Source organism: Sebastes fasciatus, chromosome 10, assembly GCF_043250625.1.
Source record: "Sebastes fasciatus isolate fSebFas1 chromosome 10, fSebFas1.pri, whole genome shotgun sequence".
Classification (NCBI taxonomy): Eukaryota; Metazoa; Chordata; class Actinopteri; order Perciformes; family Sebastidae; genus Sebastes; species Sebastes fasciatus.
In genome coordinates, this window is record NC_133804.1 from 9,773,929 (window position 1) to 9,783,327 (window position 9,399).

The window sequence follows — 9,399 nt, forward strand, 5'->3', positions numbered from 1 at the left end:
ACGCTCACCGACCGTTGGCTTGGTGTGTCAGGACCTTTATGGCATCTGCAAGATTTCACAGATCGGGCCGAACTGGAGCCTTGCTGTCTCTGAGCAGCTGTCAATCACTCACAAACTCCGATGAAACGGTTAAACTAGGCAGCGCTGATCAAATATGAATCGATATTCTGTCACTGAAATTCCAATTTCTTGCCTCAAATGTTTCCAGAAACATCTTGTAGTGTACTGTTTAGCTGTAAATGAGAAAGTTTGTGACCCGGCAACCATGTTGAGATGAGTTGAGGAAATACCAAGCACCATCCACCAGCCAGAGCAAACGTTCTCATTTTACAGCTAAACAGTACACTACATTGTAATTCAAGTGTTCTGAGAGATAACTAGACTTCTGCTCCTCCTCATGGCTCTGTTTTCAGGCTTTAAAAAGATCTAGCCCGTGACGGGACACTATATGTGAAAGGTTATTATGGAATTTTTGCCCGATGATGCCAAAAATACTCTGCCTACTGCTGCTTTAAAATAGGGACGGTTTTGTGGGCAGCCTCTGCAGTATAAATGAAAGCATCATGTTTGGGTGAGCAGAGGCTTGAGGCGTGAAACATGTTGCTCTATCTTAAGTGTGATAATTATGGCTGCCGGCCAACCTCCCGTTCATCTCGTTGTCCAAATGAATTCCTTTCTGTCGATTACCAGCCCTTAAAGCCTCACGTGAGAGCTCGCGTGTTTATTGATAGACACCGCTGAACCTGCTATTATAAAGCACTTAGTGGCACACGGCGAATAATCATGTGTGAGGCTCCTCGTGTGACTGATGAACACCAGGTAATAAAACGCATCCATAGTATTCGCCATTCATGTTTTTTTTCATTCACTACAACCTCCTCACCCTCCTTAACCCGCACCACCCACTTCCTCTAACCTTCTCCTCACCCCCCATCCTTCCCCCACCCACTGGGTGCCTCCCACCCACCTGCTTCCTTCACTGCTATGACTCAGTCCTCTTCCAGCTGAGGGTACAAAAGGGATAAGAACCTTGATGAAAAACAATTTTACTCAAAGAAATTAGAACAATTGGCGAGGCAAGTGGCTGCTGCATCTTTAGTTCTAATGCCACCCACCACATACACACACCTCCAATCCACCTCATCAGAGACACACACACACACACACACACACACACACACACCGCCCCCTCATTGAACCTGATGCACTCTTACTTTATCTGCTAAATCATCCATAACAGAAAAAAAAAATGTGGAAGGCAGCATGGAGTGTTTCAAAAATAGTTTTTCATTTCTCTAGATAGAAGTGTGTGTCGTCACGACTCAGTGACATGGATGGATGGTTTCTTAAAGGCGAACTTGCCAAATATGCGCCATACATGGAGCCTGAGTCAGTAAGCCTTGAGGAATTGAACCTGTCGATCACATTACTTTGCTATTCCGCTCACAACTCCGAACCCATCTGTGCTATTTTCGGGCTCAATTTGTAACCATCAGTGCTTTAACTCCTCTTATATCAATCCAAATTGTGCAGCGATTCGGGACACAGTGGTGAATGGTGTCTGTGCCTCCTGTCCTGCTCGTCTCTTTGGTATCAGATCCATTCAGGAAACCTGTGGGTCACTGAGACCTTATACTTTGTTGATCGTGCAAACTAAATGTGGAATAATGGATCATAATGTTGTACATGTGACAAAGACAAAAGCTTACATAACAAGCGATCAATCAGGCGGACAGAAAGGCAGATTTACAACACAGAGTGAGGGGCAGCACAGCTGTACATGCAGCTGGAGATCTTTACCAATTATTTTACCTCACACAGCAGCCCATGTGCCACTGTGTCATATGTATGTCTTTAGTTGTTGGATTGGTAATAGAGTAGTAAACAAGTAGCTCTACCTCAACCAACAACAACAGTTAAATGCTATCCACACAGTGTTGCAACATCATTTATAATAATAACTATAAACTATAAAGTAGCAGGGACCATTTTTCTGCAAAATGAGTACTTTTACCTTTTAGTCTTAAAGTACATTTGCTGATTATTCTTGTCTATTTTTTTGTTTTGTTTTGTTTTGTTTTTTTAAAGGACCAGTGTGTTAGGTGGATCCATTGGCAGAAATGTAAAATAATATTAAGAATAAGGCTGTCAATCGATTAAAATATTTTATCATGATTTATCGCATGATATATATCCTGAGGTCAGAAGTCAGGGGACCCCGTTGAAAATGGCCATGCCGGTTTTTCCTCGCCAAAATTTAGTGTAAGTTTGGAGCGTTATTTAGCCTCACTTGCAACAAGCTAGTATGACATTCCTTAGGTTTTCTAGTTTCGATACCAGTATCTTCACTCTAGCTTTAAAACTGAGCCCGCTACAACCTACAAAAAAATGTATTGCGTTAATAAATTATGTTAAAGAAATTAGTGGCGTTAAATTAATTTGCGTTAACGCGTTATTATTGCATTAATGTTGACAGCCCTACTTAAGAAGTATCTTTAGCATATACTCACCTGAAAATAAGAATCGTGTTTTCGTTACCTGAGAATGAGCCGTTTATATCTACATAGGGAGCGGGTCCTCTTCACCGAGCCGGCCACCATGTTTCTACAGTAGCCCAGAAAGGACAAACCAAACATTGGCTCTAGAGAGGGCCATTCACGTTTTCGCGTCGGCCACAGTAGTTCTTCAACATGCTTGGCAACCGGGAGAAGTTTCAGTTGGTTTCAATCTGCAACCTCACCGCTAGATGGCTCCAAATCATACACACTGCACCTTTAAGTATAATTTTGAATGCAGGACTTTTTTACTTGTAATAGAGTGCTGCAGGAATGAGTCCTAAAACCTGGAAATGAGTTAGCATTTTAGCACTCCCGGTTCCCTCGTCTGGAAGTCAATGTGGTTTTGGAATGGGTTTTGGTTAGATGCTTGAAATAACGTCTGTGGTTAACGCAAGCTGAAGAGATTTTAACTTTTTGTTCTATGTTATTGTTACATCAGTAAACACAACACTCGGGAATTTTGAAGCTTTTATATGTCTTTAAAAAGGCGGTTGCTAACAAGTAGCTAAATGAGACTACTAAACGTCATCACGCCGACACGTCTTGCCTTTACAGCCTCGTTGTTTATACTCGCGCTCATGCGACCGTGGTGTAGTTCTAGATAGGGCCATTCACGTTTTCGCGTCAGCCACCATATGCTCCTACACGCTTGACACACGGGAGAGGTTTCAGTTGGTTGCACTCTGCAACCACACCACTAGATGTCTCCAAATCCTACACACTGCACCTTTAAGTATAATTTTGAATGCAGGACTTTTACTATTTACTAATAGAGTATTTTTAAACTGTCCTATTGGTACTTTTACTTTTAAAGTAGCAGTAAAATCAAAGATTGGAGTACATCTTCCACTACTGGGGGTTATACATGTACAATAACCATCGATCCTTCTGACTTTTGGGCCTTTAGCCTTATGAATGATGCTACATGTTTACCTTTTTGTGCAAACTTTTAAGATTGCCATCCTCTAGTCACTTCTTTTTCTTTTGTTTTTGCTATGAATGACAGAAACGAGAGTGTGACATCATCAGCCAGGTCAGAGATGAAACTCAGATCTGCGTGTCTCTGTGTGCTCATGTTTGTATTTGGTGGGGGGTAGGGGGTGTTTGTGTGGTGCTGTTTTTTTCAGTGAAGCATGTATTAGCATGGGACTGGAGGAGGGGAGTGTCTCACTGTGTGTGTGTGTGTGTGTGTGTGTGTGTGTGTGTGTGTGTGTGTGTGTGTGTGTGGGTGGGTGTGTGTTTGTCTGTGTGTGTGTGTCTACACTGATTGACGTCACAGACGCCCACTCATTTCCATCTTGTCTGCGTGCGCGGAGAGAATAGATCCCCATCTGCATCCAGCTCTTCTCCCCCCTGCCTCCCTCCCTCTCCTCCCTCTCCTTCCTCACCTCCTGGTACTTTCTCTTCCTCTCCTTCTTCTCACCCTGCCTCTTTCCACCCAGTCACTCGCTCCTCTTGTACATCTCTCCCCCGTAGGGTGCAGCCAGCCTCGCAGATAAACAAGACAGTCGAACAACACAAACAGTTTAAGACAGCCAGACAGCAGCATCCTCTCAGAGTGGAGAGCCTTGCCACTAAACATCTGTTCACTTCAAGCATCGCTGAGGTCCGGTCTGCAGGGAGGACATTTGACTCAGGCTTTTTCCCACACTAAATGTGTACCTGTTGTGTGTGTGTGCGTGTGTCTTTTATATTGTCTTTTATGTGTGTGTGTGTGTGTGTGTGTGTGTGTGTGTGTGTGTGTGTGTACGCGTGCCAAAAGTGTGACGTCCTTCCCACAACAAATGCTCATCCACATTCACACACTGGTATCCCTGGTGACGAGAGGACATCATCTAAATCACTTCCTCGTAAAAGGTCATCCTCATCTTTTTACGCAGAGAATTCCCCCCTCCCCCACAACCACCCCCACCCCCTCTCTTACACACATGGGGAGGGCGTGCGCGTACACACGCACAGCCACTCACACACTCATTCACTCCGCCCTGCATGCGTGCGAGACCCTGACCAGAGTGATGTGGACAGTGGATGTGAATGGATGCACGGGGAGGAGACAGGGGCTGGAAAGGATGCGTGGGATGACAGAATAGGATATGCGCATGTTTAAAAAGGGAAAAAGGGGGCTATTTTAGTCAACATATCATAACCCATCAGAGAGTTAGAGGACAGAATGAGAGTGCAACACTAAGGGGAGGGAGGAGGCTTGTTGTGGGGGGGAAGGGAAGGGGGGGTTGTGATTACTAGACAGTGAAAAGAGGATGGAGAGCAGACAGAGCAGGCAGACTGGCAGATGGTCAGATAGACAGTTATAAGCAGGCCCGGCAAACATTGAGTTCAGGCAGCGAGCATGCACACAGACGAAAGATAAAATAATATTAGAGTAATTAGCTCTTTCATGTCAGGATGCCTCTCGGCCGTGTGTCTGTGTGTGTGGATCTCAGTATCTAAAGCGAGTCAGATGGCTGATCAGAGGAGACAGAATGAATGAATGGACCGATGAAGAAGGTGTAAAGAGAGGAGGAGGAGGAGGAGGAGGGACATCACAAGGGCTGCACACATGAAAGAAAGACAGAAAAACTTTGTGTCTGATCAATAATATATTTCCCTATACTTTATCAATAGATGTCACACAGGAAGATGATCTTAATTGAACCGTCCTGTTATTATGAATTCAATCAAACACATGATGCTGACAGAGGACTAAAAGGATTTTTTGCTGAAAGCCTGAAGGGGTCCACTTTTTGAAGTTCCTTCCTTTTCATGATAAAAAAACCCTCTGATCTGCCTCCTATTATTCATTGATTTCTAGTAATATGCCTCAAGAAAAAAAATAATAATAGCACTTTTAATACATCAGTTAGTAAAGGTTATAATAGAAGCTGGACATGATGAGCAGAGAGCTCCAGGAGTTGAAAGATGAGGCGAGGCTGCCATCTAGCGGCGGTGTGGTGCAACGACCTGCTCTGTGCACAGACACAACACAAATATATCGACAAAATGGAGCCCGTTGCTTCGGCCATGACAATGCAGGGTCAGAGGCTGCAAACTGCTGCACAGGAGAGCAGCAAGAAAGGCGACATAACCGTATTATATTGTGTGGAAAACCTCTGGTAGTGATTCACAGTTCAATGCACACTCTTTAAGGAGGTCTGCTGCAGATAAATCTGATTTAATCTTCTTTTTTATTTATTTATAGAGGGCATTGCAAATCGTTTGCACCATGTAGTAATCAAAAATGTGCACACATCAAGTGAGTTCTCAGAGATAACATTCACATCCACTGTCAATGCTGCAGGCAAAGCTCAGAGAGAAAGCAGTCCCTTTTTTCCATATACTGTGTTTGCTTAATAGACTGCATGGCATTTTTCTGCAGCTTTTCTTTGTGTGCATTCAAACTAAACATGGAGCTCTCAGTCTTTATGCGCTCGCTGCTGAAGAAACCGGTGATATTTTTGTGTGACGGTTGAGGTGAATGTGGGTCACAGCACTCATGCTTGAGTTCATGCCGAGTTAAATGTGACGCCTAAAGGGGAATAAGGTGGAGAGGAACTGTCTGCTCCGACAGTGGGTGTAGGCCTCCGCTCTATAATGTCCCTCTCTGTCTTGTGATGGCTACAAGATAAGAGGCATATAAAACGGTGCAGGCTTCAGTTGAGGCCTTTCATTCGGTTTCTCTGTCCTTTCATTCTTTACGGACGAAGAGAGGAGAAGCAAATGTCTCAGTCCTCATCAGAGGAATCTTTAGAATAGTGTCCCAACTGTGGTTGACCTTTTGTTGACCTTGCCTCCCCTATGGATCTGTAGCAACAGATCCTTGGGTTTCTGGCTTAAATCCTCAGGTATCTCACCTACAGTGAGTTTTGGAGAATCAACAAACTTCCACTGTTTAATTTGACAGACCAAAATGTCTCTGTTAAGAATCTGCATCAAGCTGCAGCACAGACTCAAAGGAAGGTTGGATTTGCTCGCAGTTAAGTTACATTACAGGCTTGGCTCATTGAATCAGAGGTCACAGCGTCTTGTCTGTATAATGTTTTATGTCTTGTATGCATTATAGGTGAGATTTTATATCTCCCTATACAGATAAACACTGAAAAGCTCACGTGTGGTCAATAATAGAGGATGCATTAGGTTGAATACAGGTTTAAAGGCTACAATATAGCTTTACATTGTCATTGAGATCACATACTGTTGCATTTACTTACAAAACCACCACTGGAGTTATAGATACATGCAAGGTTACAAAAAAAAAAGCCCTTTGTATTTTTAATTTTCTACTATTATGGTGTGTGCGTGAAAGCTCCGACTTCTATCTCTCTATGAAGAAACAAACTCAGGACACGTGATAGAGGAAAATTCCCAGGACTTGTTTTTATTAAGAGAATTTCAGAACATAAGAGAGGGACCAGACACCTGCATTTTTGTCAGAGAAGGGGTTTCCAAATTCGATCGTTTTAAAAAAACCAGAGTGTTTTAGAAAAGCTGACGTGACAGCGTGGATGGAGCGGGAGCTGTTTTCACACGCAGGGTCGTCTAGGAGACGGGGTCGGAGGCATATCGCTGTTCCCGGAATGTTTCACATGTTCGTCTTCCTCTTTCTTATGGACAACACGCTTTTTTTTTTTTTTAAACACGGATTTCAAATGAAAAAAAAAAAAAAAAATAGACAGAAGCAAAAAGGGAACTCACTGCACATTTAGAGGTCTAAAAGAAATCACCCACATTAGCATGGCTGAACCGTTAATAAAACATGGATAAAGGCTGAACTGTAGGTCTAATCTGTGGAGGAAGAAGAGGAAGAGGAGGAGGAAGAGAGGGGGGAAGGAGGGAAAAACACAGGAATACACAACTCACGACATAGCCAATCCGGCAGGGACGCACTTTCTACACCAAACAAGCCTTCAACAATCATGAAATGCCATTTAAAAAAGATTTTAGTGTGTTCATCTTGCTTGCAGACACTTGATATGACCACTGCAAATCTGCAAGGCGCTCCATAATCAGCTTTGCTTTTTGTGCTAAAAATCTGTACGGATACTTATAAAATCATTGATAAAAATATTCCTCTGTTAACAATACGCCTTGGAGGGAAACCATGTGAGAGACTTGGGGGGGGTGGGGACGGGGGGGCTGGCTGGTTGGCTGGGAGGGTTCAGGGGGTGGGGGGTCGTAGAGGAGGAGGAAGCTTGGGCAGTGGTGCTACTCGGACTTGGCCTCCTCCTTGGCCTCCTCGGGGGGCGCGTCCACCTGTTGGGACGGAGCAAGACAGGTCCAGATCAGAACTTTGAGCAAGTCGTTACCGAAGTCTAAAATCAGTTTTTACGAGTATAACCCACCTCGTTGGTCTTGGCGTCTCCGTTCTCAGAGTGGTTTTCCTCGTTCGCCTCGGCCTCTGCGTTCTCCTTCGCCTTCTTGGTCTTCTTGTCCTCCTTCTTATCGTTCACAGCCTTTTCTTTCTGCAGGGGGCCACAGAGACATGCTGTGTTAGCGGGACGGATATTCACAGTCACACACTATACCCGTGTGTGTGTGTGTGTGTGTGTGTGTGTGTGTGTCTTCTAGCGTCTCTTACCTTTACCGCCTTCTTGGCCTTTGGTTCCGGCTTGGCTTGGCTCGGTCTCTGCGATGGAGAAGAAAACAGATCAAGAAGATGCACTTTGCTCATTTTGTTCTTACGGTACAAGAAAACTTTTTAAACGGGTGACAGTGAGTAACTCTAAAATGTTCCCTACAAGGAAACTAGTTTTAATACAGACATTGTGTGAGGGTTTATAACATTAATATGAGTGCTCCTAACTGGGTTAATTAAAGAATTTAGACAACATTAACATACTAAAAGTAATAATTCTGAGGCACTCTATTATGCCCGTTATTGGTATTTAGTGTGTATTGTACCAGCACTTTTTACCAGCAAAAACCTTTCTAAAATCATGTTTTATTTGTATAATATCACCAAAACGTTGACTAATAAAGCAGAGAAAAGTGTGTGTCATTTTATTTAAAAAAGTACATATTGGAGGGGATCTACTCCCAGCACCACAAACAATTTTGAGAATGTGCATGTTTTCCTCTCCTTATTAGTATAATAAGGCATAATATTAGCTTCAAGTTACTTCTGACTGTATTACTACCTAAATAATCTTCTTAAGCTTACGAATGTAAAAAATTACATGTTTTTAAATTTTGTATTACTAGGAATCCTATTTTATAAAAAGAAATCCTATTTCTATACCTCCTTTTGCTTCTCTAAAAGACTAAATATTGTTTTTTTCTAATTAGTGTGTGTGTGTGTGTTTTTTTAACTGAATATGCTAATGTAAATGAGAGTTTCGTTTGTATGCGTGTCTTCTTACCGATGATAACCGAGCTCATCTCCTCTGGGGCTTACGAATGTAAAAAATTACCTGTTTTTAAATTTGGTATGGCTAGGAATCATATTTTATAAAAATAAATCCTATTTCTATACCTGGTTTTGCTTCTCTAAAAGGCTAAATATGGTTTTATCTAATTAGTGTGTATGTGTGTGTGTGTGTGTTCTTTTTTAACTGAATATGTTAATGCAAATTAGATAGTTTCGTTTGTATGTGTGTCTTCTTACCGATGATAACCGAGCTGATCTCCTCTGGGGCTGAAACAGAAACAAACGCCGTTATTATGGGGCTTTTATTTGGATATCCAGGAAACACACACATTTGAATTCAAATACTTTCTTCCTGATAAATGCCCTCACATATTGATGAAAATTCAATTTCAATCACACCTATGAGGTGTTAATTAACGTGCACCCCTCTTACCTCTTCCTTATCCCCTACCTCTGCTGCAGATACCTGAAAAACACAAA